Raw genomic sequence first — 20,138 nt, 5'->3', positions numbered from 1 at the left:
TTTGAGAGGTGTTTTTTGTTGTCAACGAATGGTAGTGGGCACTCTAACCCCCTCGCCAGACAAACCTTCAAAGAGCGGCTCCCATTTTATTTTATTTTTTTGGGTGGCACTCCTTCCAACCTTTCTTTCACAAACCATGGCTAACCGAATCCTCGGGTGCCTGCCAACAATCTCATACCATGAAGGAGTGCCTTTTTATTTTAGTTTTATTATGATGATACTCCTCCCCACCTTTGCTTTCTCAAGCCATGGCTAACCGAATCCTTCGGGTGCCGTCCAACAATCACATACCATGGAGGAGTGTCTATTTTTGTTAATTAATTTGGGACTGGGAATCCCATTGCCAGCTCTTTTTGCAAAATTATTGGATAAGCGGATGAAGCCACTAGTCCATTGGTGAAAGTTGCCCAACAAGATTGAAAGATAAACACCACATACTTCCTCATGAGCTATAAAACATTAACACAAATTGAGAAGCATTTTGAATTGTTTAAAGGTAGCACTCAAGCAATTTACTTTGGAATGGCAGGAAATACCACATAGTAGGTAGGTATGGTGGACACAAATGGCATAGTGGTTGGCTCAAGTATTTGGATGCATGAGAAGTATTCCCTCTCGATACAAGGCTTAGGCTAGCAAGGCTATTTGAAGCAAACACAAGTATGAACCGGTACAGCAAAACTTACATAAGAACATATTGCAAGCATTATAATACTCTACATTGTCTTCCTTGTTGCTCAAACACTTTTACCAGAAAATATCTAGACCTTAAGAGAGACCAATCATGCAACCAATTTTAACAAGCTCTACAGTAGTTCTCCACTAATAGGTTTAAACTACATGAAAAAAAACTTAATCATGATCTACTTGAGAGCTCAAAACAATTGCCAAGTGTCAAATTATCCAAGACATTATGAGGCATTTTCTGTTTCCAACCAAATAACCATAAGTGTTGTAGCTTCCAACTTTTACCATTGAACATTAAAAGTAAAACGAAGAACAAGTGTTCATATGAAAAAGCGGAGCGTGTCTCTCTCCCAAACAAGGATTGCTAGGATCCGAATTTATTCAAACAAAAATAAAAGCACACAGACGCTCCAAGTAAAGCACATATGATGTGACCGAATAAAAATATAGTTTCAGGGGAGGAACCTGATAAGTTGATGAAGAAGGGGATGCCTTGGGCATCCCCAAGCTTAGACGCTTGAGTCTTCTTGAAATATGCAGGGATGAACCACGGGGGCATCCCCAAGCTTTGACTTTTCACTCTTCTTGATCATATATCATCCTCCTCTCTTGACCCTTGAAAACTTCCTTCACACCAAACTTCTCATAAACTTCATTAGAGGGGTTAGTACTCAAAAAAAAAAATTGAATCCACCTTGGTCCTGTACTGACACATTGCAAGAACTCAATAAAACATTAGCTACAGCTCTCTACGTCTAGAAAACCTCGCTTAAAGTCCACAAGAGACAATGCAAAAAACAGAGACAGAATCTGCCAAAACAGAACAGCCAGTAAAGACGAATTTTAAATAAATACTTCCGTTGCTCAAATCAGAAAACTCAAAACTAATGAAAGTTGCGTACATATCTGAGGAACACACACGTAAATTGGCATATTTTTCTGAGTTACCTACAGAGAAAACAGCCCAGATTCGTGACAGATAGAAATCTGTTTCTGCGCAGAAATCCAAATCTAGTATCAACCTTCGATTAGAGGCTTCACTTGGCACAACAATACACAAAACTAAGATAAGGAGAGTTTGCTACAGTAGTAAACAACTTCCAAGACACAAATATAAAACAAAGTACTGTAGCAAAATAACACATGGGTTATCTCCCAAGAAGTTCTTTCTTTATAGTCATTAAGATGGGCTCAGCAGTTTTAATGATGCTCACATAAGAAATAGTATTTGAAGCAAAAGAGGGCATCAAAAGGCAAATCCATAACACATTTAAGTCTAACATGCTTCCTATGCATAGGAATCTTGTAAATAAATAAGTTCATGAAAAGCAAAGTTACAAGCATAGGAATATAGAACAAGTGTAACTTCAACAATTTCAGCATATAGAGAGGTGTATTAGTACCATGCAAATTTCTACAACCATATTTTCCTCTCTCATAATAATTTTCAGTAGCTTCATGAATAAACTCAACAATATAACTATCACATGCAGCATACTTTTCATGATCCACCAACATATAATTTTTATCAAGCTCAAAAATAGTGGAATTAAAACTTTCAAATTTTCTTTTATTAATAATATAACAAGGTAGTTGATCAATCTCAAGAGATATGGGACTCATAGAATAAGTCAAGAACTCTCCAATCCCATTTTCATTAGTAGTACAATTAATATCATCAAGTAACATAGAACCATCATCTAAAGCTTTATCATAAACATTTGCCAAGCAAAATTCTTTAGTACCATGCATTTCGACATCAGGCACAAACAAAGCATTATCATAAGATTTATCAAAGTAGCATGGATTATCATAAATAACAGTAGTATAATTATTCTCACAAGATTTACTCATAGTGAAAATTTCAAGAGAATCCACAGGAACATAACATTCAACCTCTTTCGGTAAGCATGGAGGACAATCAAATAGTGTAAGAGATAAAGAGTTACTCTCATTAGAAGGTTGGCATGGGTAGCTAATCCATTCTTCCTCCTTTTGTTCATCACTCTCCTCTTCTTTTTCATCCAATGAGCTTTCAGGTTCATCAATTTCTTCTTCCACCGGTTCCTGCAAATTGTGAGTGCATTCTTGTGCATTAATGAGTCTCTCTTTATAGTCAATGATATAAGGATTATCACTGAAGCATTCTATGCAACAATTAAGGATAGAAGAGACATAATCTTTAGGGATTTCTATTTTTGTGCCCCCGCTTCGTTAGTTGTACTCAGTTTTCCCCAGCCCCTTAGTTTTTCCTCAGTTTTCCCCAAGTCTATGTCTGAAACCCGCAGAAGGAGCTCAGACGGAAGGAATCCGTCTATTTGGACGTTCTGTGCTGACGTGTTGCGCCACGTCGTGCAGCCAGGGCCGCGTGGGGCCGCGTCGCGTGGGGCTGGTAGAAAGGGACCGCGTGGGACAGGACGAGAAGCGTTTGGTTGCACGTGAGCAGGAGCTGGGTTTTGTCTCTCTCGGCCCAAATTGGCATTTTTAAGAGCACCTTTTCCCCTCTTTCTCTCTCTGTATTTTTCACTAAATTAGTATCAAATCTAGAGAAGCTTCTATTTCTGTCTTTCTTCAATATGGCAGCAAATCTAGTAGCAAATCTCTGGGGTTATTTATGCCTTTTGGCCCTCGTTTTTTGCCCAATATGGCAGCAAATCTAGAAGCTAGTATATGATAAATTCACAACAGCATAATCAGAAAACTAAGTATAATACATAAACTGCATACAGCAGCCAAAAGCAGCCAATAACGTTGTTAATGCTAACGACAATCTAAACTGAAAAATATACAAGACGCACGCAATGTATGGACAACAAGAAGATTAGGATAGGGACCCCAGGATGAATGAATTTGTTCTTCATTCCTCCCCATATATTTCTTCCTCCCTCCATTCGTGCATTACCACAAGGAAATATGCATTGAACTCCTTCCGTCTGCAGTGTGAGGCCAATACATCCTCCAAACGGTATGGCCTGTGTTCATTTCTCAAACCGTAGAGTCCTATTCTATCCACACGTAGTGGCCACTCATCCCAGGCATTTGTATCATGAGAGTACTCTCTGATATAACCCAAATCCGTGTAGTAGATGCTGCCAGGTTGAAGTGTCGGGTACACTCTGGTGTCGACGGAGATACACCGGATATAATTCACGAAGAAGGCATTACTGCCAATGTTGCGACCGGATGGTGTGAGCGGCTCTGTTTGTCCACACGGTAGACCAATGGTTTGCCCGCCAAAGCCTCGCTGACCAACAACACAAGCAGCAGATCACCATCCGACTTCACAAGGTAGAACTTCGACGTCCAAGTTACGGAAATGAAATTAGTGTCTCCATCTTGACAGTGCTCGCGCGCTGCTGCAACTGTACATTGGTGCACACTATTCTTCCGATCTCAAAATTGTCCGCAGCTACTGCATACAGTTCACCATTGAACGGGGTAATGCAACGCAAACAATGGTTCTTGATCGAAAATCTTCCTTCTCCCCAATCTTCATTTATATCCTTAGTTGGAGTGCTCTCATCGACCCAACAAATTTCCGGCGGGTAATTTGCGGCAACGAAGACCATAGTCGGGGATTTGATAACAGCGACTGATTTCAGAAAAACAGATGGCATCTGCGCCTCAAACATAGTGTTCGATTTCTTTGTGAGTGGGTTCAGCAGCCGTTTCTTGTGCGGCGGGTTCTTCTGGGCAAGCACGATGACGCCACGGCAAAAGCCGACGAAGTAGTATCTAAAATATATTGATGAAGATAACATTCAGCACTAAGATGTTTAAGATTGAAAATAAAAAGGTAGATATGGAGGAATTTGAACCTTGTATGAACTTCCGATAGATCTATGGTGACGTAGCGTGATGTGCCGAGTTGGAGGAAGGTGAACTCAGCGACGCGTGGAAGGGCGTGGTCTAGCATGATCCATTCATCCAGGTGCACGTCGGGCTCAGGCAAACCTGAGCGCCAATTTCTACAGACTTGCCTCATAGCAGAGTAGGTGTCGGCGTACTCCTCGTTCGCCAGTAAGCATTCGCCGATCTTGTGAAGTGGTCCATCAGCCGAGAGAGAGGCCCAGTTCATGGAGGCGCCGCGCATGGATGCGCCGCCCTCGGCAGCGACGCGCTCGGCGGCGACGGGCTCGGCGGCGACGGGCTCGGAGGCGACGGGCTCGGCGGCGACGGGCTCGGAGGCGACGGGCGCGGAGGCGACGACCGTCGGCGCATTCTTCTTCTCCATCGCCGGCAGGGTAGCGTGCGTTCGGCGGTTGGGGTTTTTTCGATTTGGAGAAGTTGATGGGACGTGAGGGGTGGTTTCGTGCGTGAGCGAGAATGAGACGACTGTGTGCAGAGGGAGGGAGGGAGGGGCTTACGCGTCCTAAATGCGACCCGCGTCCTACGCGTCCACTATTTGCACGTCTGCACCGCGACACGCGTCAACAATGGCACGTCTTCCACTTCTGCATCGCAACACGCGTCCTCGGGTCTAACCCTGGAAATTTAGATATACTCAGGTACACCCTCGAGTCATATACTAGCATTTTTTGTGTACTCAGTTTTCCCCTTGAGTGCTAATACTGGCTAGTGCAATATACTCAGTTTTACCCTCAAGTGGCTGGTCAACAGAGAGTCAACAAATGGGATTAACTAGTTAAATGAGTTATTTAATGTGCAAAAAATTCCGAAAAAGAGTGGCACTTACTCATTGAGTCTTTACCACAAATTGCCACTTCTCAAATCATAGATAAATCATAGATAAATCAAGTTTCACCACAAATTGCCACTTCTCAAATCACCTAGTAGCTATGAAGGTCCATGGTTTTCCATAATAAGCCCTACCCAAAACAGCTTTCCCCAAAACATACTTTGTCTGAATGAGGCCATAGTTTTCACACTCATATAGATTTGTATTGCAAATAGTTTGAGGTAGGCCAAGATGGGTTTCATTGTACAAAACACGCATTTTCCATTTTTTAAATCTCATATTTGAATCCCTTAGTCTGTTTACTACTCACTTGCCCTTGGTTTCTTGATACTACTCAGTTTTGCCCTCTCCCTTCACAAACTCTCACAGACGCCCAACATTGCCCTGATTGGTCTAGCCCATGTCACGCGGATCGTGCCCGCCGACCGTTGATCGTATGATCTAACGGGCAGGATAACCCCTATCTCTCTCTCTGGTCGGGGCCACCACCCTCTCTCTCTCTCTGTCGTCGGTTAGCTTCACGCAAAGTTTGGTTTTCTGCATTATTTTTCACGAGCTAAATTATAAACTCTTTTTAGGCATTACGTTTCACGCAAAAAATGATAAACCATCACCGATTTGTTGTAGCCATTACTTTTCACGCAAAAAAATGATACACCATCACCGATTTGTTGTAGCCATTACTTTTCACGCAAAAAACGATAAATCATCACCGATTTTGTTGTAGCCATTACTTTTCACGCTAAAAATGATACACCATCACCCATTTCTTGTAGCCATTACTTTTCACGCAAAAAATGATAAACCATCACCGATTTTGTTGTAGCCATTACTTTTCACGCAAAATGATACACCATCACCCATTTCTTGTAGCCATTACTTTTCACGCAAAAAAACGATAAACCATCACCCATTTTGTTGTAGACATTACTTTTCACGCAAAAAATGATACACCATCACACATTTCTTGTAGCCATTACTTTTCACGCAAAAAACGATAAACCATCACCGATTTTGTTGTAGCCATTACTTTTCACGCAAAAAATGATACACCATCACACATTTCTTGTAGCCATTACTTTTCACGCAAAAAACGATAAACCATCACCGATTTTGTTGTAGCCATTACTTGTCACGCAAAAAATGATACACCATCACCCATTTCTTGTAGCCATTACTTTTCACGCAAAAAATGATAAACCATCAATGATTTGTTGTAGCCATTACGGTAAATGATAAACTATCACAAATTACCATTTCTTTTAGGCATTATTTTTCACGGTAAAATGATAAACTATATCACGAAGTTCCATTTCCATCAAGATAGTCCGCATTACTTTTTAATTTTGTTGAGATATATACCCCCACAACGGTCGTCTCCTCCTTAATTTATTGTGTAAACCCCCACAACGGTCATCTCCTCCTTAATTTATTGTGTAAACCCCCACCAACGTTCACCTCCTCCTTATTTTATTGTGTAAACCCCTACAACGGTCATCTCTCCCTTATAAACACCCACACGGCCATCCCTTGTGTCAATAGGTTCTGCCTCTCTCTTCTTCGTTCACGTACACTTGATCCATTGCCATGGCTTCCACGTCTCGGACGCGGACCGGAAGGGGAAGGGGAAGGGGAAGGGGAAGGGGAAGGGGAAGTGGATCATCATCATTGCCACCACCACCGTCAACACTGCCATTGATCATAGAGGAGTTCTTCATCGTCGTCTATGAAGACCCTTTGGTCAAGAAGGTACGTACGCGTTCCCACATATATGATGCATGTGATTAATTATGGGCATGTTCTAAAAAACCTTTAATTTCAAACGATCGGCGCTCGATCTCTTTGCAAGCTCTCCCAAAAAAGTTTGCGGACTATCTTGACGGCCAGGAGCCAGCTAAGGTGTATCTGCGAGCAGCTGACTGTGGTCCTCGTCTCTGGACCGTGGAGGTCCTATTTGACGGTCAAGGCCGGATGTACCTCGACAAGGGCTGGGAGAAATTCGCCATCGCGCACGGTGTGGATTTCGGCTGCTTCGTACACTTCAAATATGAAGGCGATGATGTGCTCACAGTGAAGGTGTTCGACGGAACAATGTGCAGGAAGTACTACTACTCGGACGACGAAGATACTGACGATGAAAGCGACGATGACGTGAAGCCATGCATCCATCCCCTTTAGATAAGGGGATTATGACCAAGAATATATATGTAGCTCCATATGCATCGATTTAGAGATCTAACTATTTTCTATATATTATGCACATGTAAAAGATAATGTCGCATTTCCACTATTATTCGAGCACCACATCCTCCAAACGATGCCGATGCCGATGCCGATATCGGCATGGTCAGAACGGCTATGCTCGCCGCCACTGCTAGGTCAACGTCGGGATGCACAATGTTTAGCATAAGAGTCACTTTAGATTAAGCTGCGAAAATAGTCACCTGCCACAGCGGTCATTGGCTGCGGAGGCCCCACAGAGCGGCAATATAATTTTCTATAAATAAATAGACGACCCACTGGTCATTGGCTGCGGCAGCCCCATAGAGCGGCCCCATTTGTCATTGGCAGCACCGTGTATACAATCAGGAAATAAAACGATCCACGCGTCAACGGTAGATGGATGGCTACCCGTCAGCACGAGACGGTCAGAGAGGAACTGCCCTCTATGCAGCCCCACCTCTGTGCAGCCCCACCCGTCAGATTAACGGTAATGGTAAGGCCTCTGACCTGACGGCAACCCGCGTCTTCGAGGGGTTTCAAACTAGAGGGAGGGGAAAGCTGAGGAAAAACTAACGAGCTGGGGAAAACTGAGTACAACTAACGAAGCAGGGGCACGAAAATAGAAATCCCTAATCTTTAAGGTCCTTACAAACAACACAAGTTTCATAATTCTCAACCATGAAGGATTCGATCTCAGAAGCTCCCATAAATACGACAAATTGTTCTACCTCTTCGAACCCATAATGAATATAGCAATTCCAATTATAGTTCTTAATTAAAAATTCCTCACTAAAGCCACATTAAAATTTAAGATGTTTAGTATCCTGTTGAGAGCAGCAGTTTATATCATGGCGTTTAAGCAAGATTTTAGCAATTGTATTCACTTTTTTTATCATAGCACTCATTACTTCACCAGCTCTTGATTTTCTATAATTATTATAACATTCTATAAGCTCCAAGTAGGTTGTAGGTTCTCCCATAACAGCAGTTTTTAATTTTTAGATTTTTCAAATTTTTATGGATTTTTGGGTATATGAGAAAAGTAAAACAAGACAAAAAGAAACTAAGCAAAAGTAAACTAGGCAAAATAAAACTAGACAGAAATAAACTAAGCACAAATAAACTAGATAAAAGTAAACTAAGCAAAATAAAATAAAACAAAATAAAAACAGAGAGAGAGGTAGAGTGTACTCCCCAGGTGAACTTATGAGTAGAGCTATGCCTCCCCGGCAACGGCGCCAGAAAACGGTCTTGATAACCCACAAGTATAGGGGATCGCAGCAGTCTTCGCGGGAAGTAAATCCCAATTTATTGATTCGACACAAGGGGAGGTAAAGAATACTTATAAGCCTTAACAACTGACTTGTCAATTCAGCTGCACCTGGAAAAGCACTAGGAACAGGGGTGATGTAAAAGCAACAGTAATATGAGAGCAATAGTAATAGTAACACAGCAGCAGTAACACAAGAGCAATGTCACCGGAAAATAGTTGATACTACTTCCAATGACATGTAGAACAAGTATATGATGATGAGATATGGACCGGGGTTCCCACCGATCTACACTAGTGGTAACTCTCCAATAAGTGACAAGTGTTGGGTGAACAAATTACAGTTGGGCAATTGATAGGAATCAAAGCATTAAGATAGAATATCAAGATCATTAATCATGTAGGCATGTTTTCCATATATAGTCGTACGTGCTCGCAATGAGAAACTTGCACAACATCTTTTGTCCTACCAGCCGGTGGAAGCCGGGCCTCAAGGGAATCTACTGGATATTAAGGTACTCCTTTTAATAGAGTACCGGAGCAAAGCATTAACACTTGGTGAAAACATGTGTCCCTCACATCACCGCCATCCCCTCCGGTTGTCCCGATTTCTGTCACTTCGGGGCCTTTGGTTCCGGACAGCAACATGTGCATACAACTTGTAGATACAATCTAAGCAATAATTATAAAGCTCAAATCTAAGATCATGCCACTCGGGCCCTAGTGACAAGCATTAAGCATAACAAGATTGCAGCAACAATAACTTCACAAACTTTATAGATAGACTAATCATAATGTATCATCCATCGGATCCCAACAAACACAACACCGATTACATCAGATGAATCTCAATCATGTAAGGCAGCTCATGAGATCATTGTATTGAAGTACATGGAGGAGAGAATACCAACTAGCAACTGCTAGAACCCGTAGTCCATGGGGGACTACTCACGGAGCATGATGGAGGCGGTGGCGTCGATGGAGATGGCTTCCGGGGGCACTTCCCCGTCCCGGCAGGGTGCCGGAACAGAGACTTCTGTCCCCCGAATTGGAGTTTCGCGATGGCGGCGGCGCCCCTGGAGTCTTTCTGGAGTTTCGTCAAAAGGTACTGTGTTTTTAGGTCGAAAGGGGTTTTATAGGCGAAGAGGCGGCGCAGGAGGGTGCCTGGGGGCTCCTCACCATAGGCTGGCGCGGGCCCAGGCCAGGCCGCGCCGCCTTATGGTGTGGTGGCCCTCTGGCCCCTCTCCGACTCTTCTTCGGTGTTCTGGAGCCTTCCGGGAAAAATAGGAGGTTTGGCGTTGATTTCGTCCAATTCCGAGAATATTGCCCGAACAGCCTTTCTGGAACCAAAAACAGCAGAAAACAGACGCGGCACTGTGGCATCTTGTTAATAGGTTAGTTCCGGAAAACGCATAAAAACATTATAAAGTGCAAGCAAAACATGTAAGTATTGTCATAAAACAAGCATGGAACAACAGAAATTATGGATACGTTGGAGACGTATCAAGCGGTAGTATACCTCCTACGCACCACCTATCACATGCCATATGCACGCGGCAGCCATCCGGGAATCCCTCCCGCTTCCTGCGGTGTCCCGCCGAATCCGCTGGAAACTGACCGGATTTGAACTGGGGCAACACTTTCCTTCGCTCAATAAATGGAGGGAAAATGTTTTTAGGTCTAGGACGCGTCATTTTATGTGCTAAATGTTTTCCGTTTCGCGCGTTGGTGGACGGGTGCACGCGCGCGCCCGGTACGGCCATACCGCATGTCCCGGTGGCCCCGTTTTGCACAGTTGGCAAAGTTAACGGAGCCAAAAATTCGAGCGGAGCCGCGTGGCGTCATTTTATGTGTCCTAGTAACCACTGCAAAAGACGGAACTGGGATATGGCAATTATCTTGAAAAACCCTTCACGAACAGGGCTATCTCGTCCGGAGTTCTATGGCTTTTAGGGGAAATGAGTAGGAAACGGCCCGTTTCACCACGTAGTTTGTCGGAACGAGGCCATATTTGGCACGTGCGTGGGCCTTAGGATGGGAAGCAAGGCCCCGGTAGCGGATTTCCAATCCGAACCACGGGCGACGGTTTTTCCATTTTCGGGGTGCCGGAAGGGCTTTTTTTGTGAAGCAGCTACATGGTGCGCATTTCAGTATCGCGCGGAACCTCCGCGCAGCGGTAGTATACGTCCTACGCACCACCTATCACATGCCATATGCGCGCGGCAGCCATCTGGGAATCCCTCCATCTTCCTGCGGTGTCCCGCCGAATCCGCTGGAAACTGGCCGGATTTGAACTGGGGCGACACTTTCCTTCGCTCAATAAATGGAGGGAAAAATGTTTTTAGGTCGAGGACGCATCATTTTATGTGCTAAATGTTTTCCGTTTCGCGCGTTGGCGGACGGGTGCAACCGCGCGCCCGGTACGGCCATACCGCATGTCCCGGCGGCCCCGTTTTGCACAGTTGGCAAAGTAAACGGAGCCAAAAATTCGAGCGGAGCCGCGTGACGTCATTTTATGTGTCCTAGTAACCACTGCAAAAGACGGAACTAGGATACAGCGGATTCGGTCGAAGGGGTAGACCGCCAGATCTAAAGGGTAGACCGCGCACTCAAGTTAATGTCGACGTGGTAAAAAAGGTATCTGGACGTAATATAATATATACTAGTAAAAAAATTATATACTAGTAAAACAATGAAAGAAAAAAAATAAAAAAAATGAAAGAAAAAAAATTTAAAAAAATACATTATGCCGAGGGGGCCCCTCGGCGTATCATCAACCCTCGGGGTATCCAAACCCTAGCCGCGGGTCGAAAACACCTGGTCGGCCGCCGCGGGTCCACCTCAATGGGTAAGCCGAGGGTGGCCCTCGGGGTATCTTTGGCCCTCGGCGTAGAAGTACGCGAAAATCACCTGGTCGGGCTCGCGTTTTCCTTCCTTCCCCAAATCTCCCGCACGCCCGCCGCCCCCCAAACTCTTTTCCCCAAATCTCCCGCCACCGCGGCCTCCTGCCCGCCGCCGCCGCCACCCCCTCCTCCTCCTCCTGCCCGTCGCCGCCGCCTCCTGCCCGCCGCCACCCCCTCCTCCTCCTGCCCATCGCCGCCGCCTCCTGCCCGTCGCCGCCGCCTACAGCCCGCCGAAACCGCCGCCTCCAGCCCGCCCCCGCCGCCTCCTGCCCGCCGCCGCCACCTCCTGCACGTCGCCGCCGCCTCCTGCCCGTCCCCGCCGCCTCCTGCCCGTCCTCGCCGCCTCCTGCCCGTCGCCTCCGCCTTCGACCCGCTACCTCCGCAGCCGGCATCAGCCTGATAGGTACTGTGATACCACAAGGTGTAGATTTCTGCCCTCTGGAATTGTACTGTGACCACCGTAGTTGTTGTATCATGTGCTACTAGGGTACTTCCTGTGTAACTTCTAGGGTGCTAACACCAGAAAGATGAATAGAATGCACATGCAAGGAACAAGCGAACACAGGACAAGTTATACTGGTTATCCGTTCCAAATAATGATGTTGAATAAAATTCGGATACATTATTCCTGCAGATTGCATGTGTACACAGTACCTACGAAAATGAGAAAGAAAAGTTCAAATAGTGCGTAGACATACACCATCCTAGGTGGAAAACTTGCTTGTGTTGTATACATTTTACTTGGCTAGCTGCTAACTAGGAAAATATTTTCATAGTTTGTAGCTGATACTTAGCTTGGCTAGCTAACTAGGAAAATATTTTCATGTTTTGCCTAGCCTATGCATCTTCTTCAACTCCAGGTCAAATACAATGGGCGGATTCCTGTACTCTTTATAATGTCGCGTGCGTACCACCTGCAGAAACAAATAGAATAGTTTAAATAGTAGAAACAAATAGAATTAGAACTGATTTGAAATAGTAATAGAAATAGAATAGTGGACATTTGGAAAGAAATAGAAATGTGTAGTTGAAATTGAAATGCTATGTTTAATAATGTAAATAGAAATGCAAATGTGAATTTCTTCTAATAATATGGATTTGTAATAGGCCATGCCGTGACCGCCTCGTCTTGAGCACCCCGGCGTGACGATCCCGGATCTTGACGCGCTTCTCCACGGTCGCTGACATCGACACTCGGTTGTTCGACTACTTCCTCTACAGCCGAGGGTGAGCAAAAATTCGAACTTCTTCTTCGCATTTTATTTATGTCACTAGATTCATTTTCCAAGTCAAGTTGCGTAACCTAGTTGTCACTTCCCGTCCTCAAGCGTTACGAGGCGGATAAATATGCATTAGTGGTCGGCATATTTTCAACCGTAACGCTTGCGGCATTTACGGGACAGTCGGCGGACCCGTAGTTGGGTACGTTCTCCATGCTCTGCTCCGGTCCGAGTCAGGATTTCGGCAGCGCCTCACCGTTGTTCTCCGGATGCACATCCTCTTGTCTTTTTGGCGAGACGTGTATCGGTAGAGCAGCGGGGAGGTGCTGCCGAAATTTTGACTCGGACCGGGGTAGAGCATGGAGAACGTACTCAATCTACGGATCCGGCGGCTGCTAGGAGCCCACCTAGTAGAGATGTAGGTTGATGCATTCGTGTTGCCTGTTAAAAAAATTAAAATATGATGCATTTTCCTATTTGATATAAATGCTATGCTTGTCGTTTGGCTTCCAATAGAGCAGAGGATGGCTGAAAATGGATGGATGTACACCGGCCGTGTTAGTGCGACTAATAAAACAGATGAGTGGATAAAGAAGACTTGGCATTTAGTGAAGGAGTTGGCGCGTGGTACAAAACAGAAGGTTCAGCCACTTTGCTCGTGCAATCGTTGCTTCAAGCATCACCGTCGTGGAAAGGATGACATGTTTAAACACCTTCTGCAATATGGGTATATGCCTCGTTACGTCACGCAGATCGACTTTGATGAGCACGAACGTGACAGAGGTGAGGTGATGCGGCAGCGGCTCAATGGCAATGAGTACGATGGGGTTAGAGACTTTCTAGATGATCTTGTCGATGCCCACATGCCAGAGTCGCCACCTTCACGGGAGGAACCGCCAGAACCGGAGGAACCTCCAGAACCGGAGGAACCAGAGCCAGCCGCGAAGGCCTTCTATGATATGATAGCCGCTGCTAAGACGCCTCTGTACGATGGCGCCGAGATTTCTCAGCTCGATGCCATCTCCCAATGTCTAGCCGACAAGACCCGGTACAACACCACCCGTGACGGCTTCGAAGCAAGTCTGAGAACAACTGGTAACATGTTGCCCAAAGGGCATTGTCTGCCTAAAAGCCTGCACGAGACGAGGCAACTCATGTCGGCGCTCAACATGGATTATCAAAGGATAGACTATTGTGAAAAAGGCTGTGTTCTCTTCTGGAAACAGTTTGCGGAGGACAAGTACTGTCCCATTTGTAAGGCCTCTAGGTATGAAGAGGTAACGGGAAAGGATGGTCAGGTGAGGCAGTCAAAGATCGCAAAGTCGATTCTTCGGTATCTCCCATTCATAAAAAGAATCCAGCGGCTTTACTTGACTGAGGAGACCGCCAAACAGATGACGTGGCACAAGATGGGGACTCGAATAAAGGACAATCAGGGGCGGACGAAGATGGGACATCCATCTGATGGCAATGCATGGAAGAACTTTGATAGAAAATACCCCCATAGGGCAGCAGATGCTCGGAATGTCAGAATTGCGATAGCTACAGATGGCTTCAATCCATATGGTATGTCGAATGCCAATTAGAGTTGTTGGCCCGTGTTTGTAATTCTGCTCAATCTCCCTCCCGGAGTCCTAATGACGAGGAAGACCATGTTTCTGTCGTTGATCATTCCAGGGCCCCATTACCCGGGGAAGAACTTGAGTGTCTACATGCAGCCGATTGTGGATGATTTGAACCACTCTTGGCACCACGGGACGTTGACGTACGACCGAGCATCGAAGACAAACTTCTGCATGAAAGTTTGGTTGCAGTATACCATGCATGACATGCCCAGGTACGCCCTAACATGCGGATGGTGTACAGCCGGTAAATGGCCATGCCCAGTGTGCAGGCATCGACTTGAGTTCCTTTGGCTAAATAAGGGTCGCAAGTATGTTGCGTTTGACACGAATCGGCAGTACCTCAAACGGAGGCATCCGTTCAGAGAAGACAAAAAGAACTTCAAGAAAGGCAAAGTTGTGCATGAAGTAACAGAGGTGCCAAAGTTCGATGGTATAGCTGTTGATGCCGAGCTACGTGCTCTCGTGCCAGCGGCATCGGAAGTTGGCCATCAATTTGAGGGATATGGTGTAACGCACAACTGGACTCACGAGGCAGCCTTAACGAAGCTCGAGTATTACAAGGACCTCGAACTTCCCCATAACATCGATGTGATGCACACCGTAAAGAATGTCGTGGAGTCCTTATTTCACACGTGCCTAAACATTCCCGGGAAGTCAAAGGATAATATCAAGGCTAGAGTCGATGTTGAGAAGCTCTGTGATAGGAAGAAATTACACATGCAACGTCCTACTGGCCGTCGAAAGAATTGGTTCAAGCCGCACGCCGACTTCTGCCTTGATTCCATCCAAAAGAAGGAGGCATTCAAGTGGCTAAAATACGTCGTGATGTTCCCTGATGGTTATTGTTCGAATATGAGCAAGGGAGTCAATCTTTCGACGGGAAAAGTCACCGGGCTCAAGAGTCACGACTATCATATATGGATTGAGCGGCTGATGCCGGTGATGCTTCGAGGGTATCTCCCCGAGAAAATATGGCGAGTGCTCGCGGAGTTGAGCCATTTCTTCCGCACGCTCTGTGCTACTAAGGTTATTGAGAAGCTGCAAGTTCAAGTGCCGGAGTTGCTATGCAATTTGGAGATGATCTTTCCGCCAGGCTTCTTTACTCCGATGGCACATCTCATTGTGCACCTCGCAAACGAGGCACTCTTGGGTGGCCCAGTGCAGTTTCGGTGGCAGATTTGTATTGAGAGAGAGTTCAAGTATATTCGGAAGATAACTGGAAACAAAGCCAAGATTGAAGCATGCATAGCTGAGGCAACGTGCCTTCGGGAGATGGCAGATGCCACAACAACGTACTATCCTGATGAAGTTCCCACTCTGCATAACCCGGTCTCTCATTACAATGTCGATGTGCCCATGAATGACCCCAAGCTTCAACTATTCCAATGTCCCGGTGGCAAGGCTAGTAAAGGACAAAAATATAGATTGGAGAGGGAAGAGAAGGATTGCATAATGCTCTATGTGCTTATGAACATGAAGGAAGTGGTGGGGGGGGACGACGACGATGGCGGTCACGATTTCATTAGGTAACATGGTGTAATGCTTATTGTATCTAGTTTCGATCACCTACATGGTCTCGGTCTAATGCTTATTGTATCCTTTCAGCGAATTCACGGATGAACAGTGGTGGCTTCCGCGCGATCCCACGGGCGCGGAGTTGGACACTCTACTGAAAGAGGGTGCTCCCGAAGTAAAAATAAACTTTGTGTCTTGGTTCATGAAAAAAGTAATGTCTAAGCTGTCCCTCTTACCTACCAATATGTGACTTGTCCCTGTTATTCCACGTAATTAATGCACACAACAAATTTGAACCGTGCTTGTAGGGAGCTGATGCAAACGTTGAGATGACAGATGAGTTGAGATGTGTTTCTCAAGGTTGTAACCGTGACATCATGAAGTATGAGAAGTATGACGTGAATGGGTTTCGATTCCATACAGAGACACACCAGAAGGGCCGGGCGAATCCAAAAACGATAAATACTGGTGTCTTCACTAAAGGATCCGATACCTTTGATTACTACGGGAGGTTAGAGAATGTATACGAGCTGACCTTCAATCGTACAAACAAACAACTCAATCTCGTTGTGTTCAAGTGTCATTGGTTCGACCCAAGAGGTGGACAGAGAATTACCAAGTCCATTGGTTTAGTTGAAGTTAAGCCTTCCACCACCTATACCGGAGCCGATGTCTATATTGTTGCTCACCAAGCCAAGCAAGTTTATTATTTGCCGTACCCATGCCAGAAAGCAGCACTGAATGGCTGGGAAGTCGTGCTCCAGGTATCGCCACATGGTAACCTACCGATTCCCTCCGAGGACGATTACAACAACATTGACCCTGTAACATACGAGGGAATTTTCTATCAAGAGGAAGAGGACTTCTGGCACTTTGAGTTAGAATGTGTTCTTGAAGAGGACCTCAGGAACGATGCAGAAACTCGTGGTGAGTCAGTGGTGGATCTAAAGGACATAGATATGCTCGAGAAGTTACAAGTGGAAGATGATAGCGATGATGAGCCTCCACCCGTCTATCAAGATCCAACTTACTACTCAAAAGATAGTGATAGTGACAAGGAGAAACAAAATGAGATTGATGACGGCTGGTGAGGGTCTTTTATGTGTTTATATTTCAACATGCTTCTTATTTGTTTAGTGTCTTTATGCTTAGTATTTCTATTTTTTTCAACATGCTTCTTATTTGTTTAGTATCTTTATGCTTAGTATTTATATTTTTTTCAACATGCTTCTTTATTGTTTAGTATCTTTATGCTTAGTATTTATATATTTTTCAACATGCTTCTTAATTGTTTAGTGTCTTTATGCTTACTATTTATATATTTTTCAACATGCTTCTTAATTGTTTTCTCTTTCTCAATGCAGGTGATTGAACAATATGAGTGGCGGCAAGGAGGACTCGTCGAGCTTGCTTAAGAAGATGCAACAACGCAAGACCAATGTTAGAAGGAGTGAGAGGGCACCGCGTCGCAATCCGCGTTACGAGGACGGTGCGGGAGGAGGAGGAGGACGAGGACGAGGACGGGGACGAGGTGGTGGAGCTGGAGGTGGAGGTGGCTGGGGAGGACCAGACTTTGAGCCACCACCCTCGGCTTCAGGCGACGTTGCTTCCGGGTTCTTTATGGAGGGGACGTCTAGAGAGGAGGCGGAGACGGAGTCTAGAGCCGAGGAGGACTCTAGCCGCGGGTTTGAGACTCCGGAGGAGGATGGGCAGCCGAAGCCACTGAAGATTCGTGGGGAAGCGAGAGTCCCCGACGAGAGGAAGGAGCCTAGGACCCATGAGGCGAAGACCCTTATTATTCCTGCTGGCCCTGAGTAAGTGTACTAATTTGGCAATTTCGATTTTCATGTACTAATGTTTGATTTTCATGTGCTAATGTTTGATTTTCATGTGCAGCAATTGGACATTTCCTCCGGGGGTCAAGGGGCGCCAGCCTAGCAGCATGATTGGAGCTTTGCTTAGGAAGTTCTGGTCGGGCAAGTACTATCCCCTCGGCACTGTCCCCGTTGGCGAGAAGAAGCTAGCCACTACTTGGATGGACTATGAGAGTGCCCCTGGCGTAGGCTTCCCGACGGCTGCTGAGGCCGTGATGAGAAAGTTTTGGGTAAGACATATTTTCTCGAGCTTCGTTCATATTTGATGACCCCAATGTTCTAACTCATGACTCTCACAATTGTTTTTTGCATGATTGAAGTGTTTTATCGTGTGGCGCCCGAGGTTGAGGAGACGGCCGCGAACATGACTTTGCGGGCGACTTGTGAGAGGTTGACACCGCAGGTGTGGTACAACCAAAGGATCACGGCCGCGGGTCACTTCTGGGCACAGAGAGGCGAGAGGGTCCATAAGCCGGACATTGTCGGTAAGAATGCTAAGGCCGAGTACGAGATGACGGTGGAGGACTACATGTCGGTGAGTAAAATGTCAATGAGATTCTACATTGCTACTAAGTTGCAATTGCATTAGATTGAGTTGAGTATTGCATTTTCAGGTTATCCCCGATTGGGCCGAGCCGCATGCCGAGGCATGGGAGGAGATGGTTAGGACGAGGTGGCTCAAGATGGACGAGGACTTTGCAGCCGTGGCAAGGCGGAACGCGGAGAACCGAGGCGACGGTGGCACACACTGTGGGGTTAACCTCAGCTACGAGCGTGATACGCGTACAGCACGCGTCCGTTGGGAACCCCAAGAGGAAGGTGTGATGCGTACAGCGGCAAGTTTTCCCTCAGTATGAAACCAAGGTTTATCGAACCAGTAGGAGCCAAGAAGCACGTTGAAGGTTGATGGCGGCGAGATGTAGTGCGGCGCAACACCAGGGATTCCGGCGCCAACGTGGAACCTGCACAACACAAACCAAGTACTTGCCCCAACGAAACAGTGAGGTTGTCAATCTCACCGGCTTGCTGTAACAAAGGATTAGATGTATAGTCTGGATGATGATTGTTTGCAGAAAACAGTAGAACAATTGCAGTAGATTGTATTTCAGTATAGAGAATTGGACCGGGGTCCACAGTTCACTAGTGGTGTCTCTCCCATAAGATAAATAGCATGTTGGGTGAACAAATTACAGTTGGGCAATTGACAAATAAAGAGGGCATGACCATGCACATACATATTATGATGAGTATAGTGAGATTTAATTGGGCATTACGACAAAGTACATAGACCGCTATCCAGCATGCATCTATGCCTAAAAAGTCCACCTTCAGGTTATCATCCGAACCCCCTCCAGTATTAAGTTGCTAACAGCAGACAATTGCATTAAGTATTACGCGTAATGTAATCAATAACTATATCCTCGGACATAGCATCAATGTTTTATCCCTAGTGGCAACAGCACATCCATAACCTTAGAGGTTTCTGTCACTCCCCCAGATTCACGGAGACATGAACCCACTATCGAGCATAAATACTCCCTCTTGGAGTTACTAGCAAAAACTTGGCCAGAGCCTCTACTAATAACGGAGAGCATGCAAGATCATAAACAACACATAGATATAAATTGATAATCAACATAACATAGTATTCTCTATCCATCGGATCCCAACAATCACAACATATAGCATTACAGATAGATGATCTTGATCATGTTCGGCAGCTCACAAGATCCGACAATTAAGCACAATGAGGAGAAGACAACCAGCTAGCTACTGCTATGGACCCATAGTCCAGGGGTGAACTACTCACTCATCACTCCGGAGGCGACCATGGCGGTGTAGAGTCCTCCGGGAGATGAATCCCCTCTCCGGCAGGGTGCCGGAGGCGATCTCCTGAATCCCCCGAGATGGGATTGGCGGCGGCGGCTTCTCTGGAAGGTTTTCCGTATCGTGGCTCTCGGTACTGGGGGTTTCGCGACGAAGGCTATTTGTAGGCGGAAGGGCAGGTCAAGGGGCGTCGCGAGGGGCCCAGGAGACAGGCCGGCGCGGCCAGGGCTTGGGCCGCGCCGCCCTACCTCCTGGCCACCTCGTGGCCCCACTTCGTTGACTCTTCGGTCTTCTG

Source organism: Lolium perenne, chromosome 1 (assembly GCF_019359855.2).
Source record: "Lolium perenne isolate Kyuss_39 chromosome 1, Kyuss_2.0, whole genome shotgun sequence".
Taxonomy (NCBI): Eukaryota; Viridiplantae; Streptophyta; class Magnoliopsida; order Poales; family Poaceae; genus Lolium; species Lolium perenne.
The sequence above is the reverse complement of the archived record's forward strand: the minus strand, read 5'-3'. Positions refer to the sequence as shown.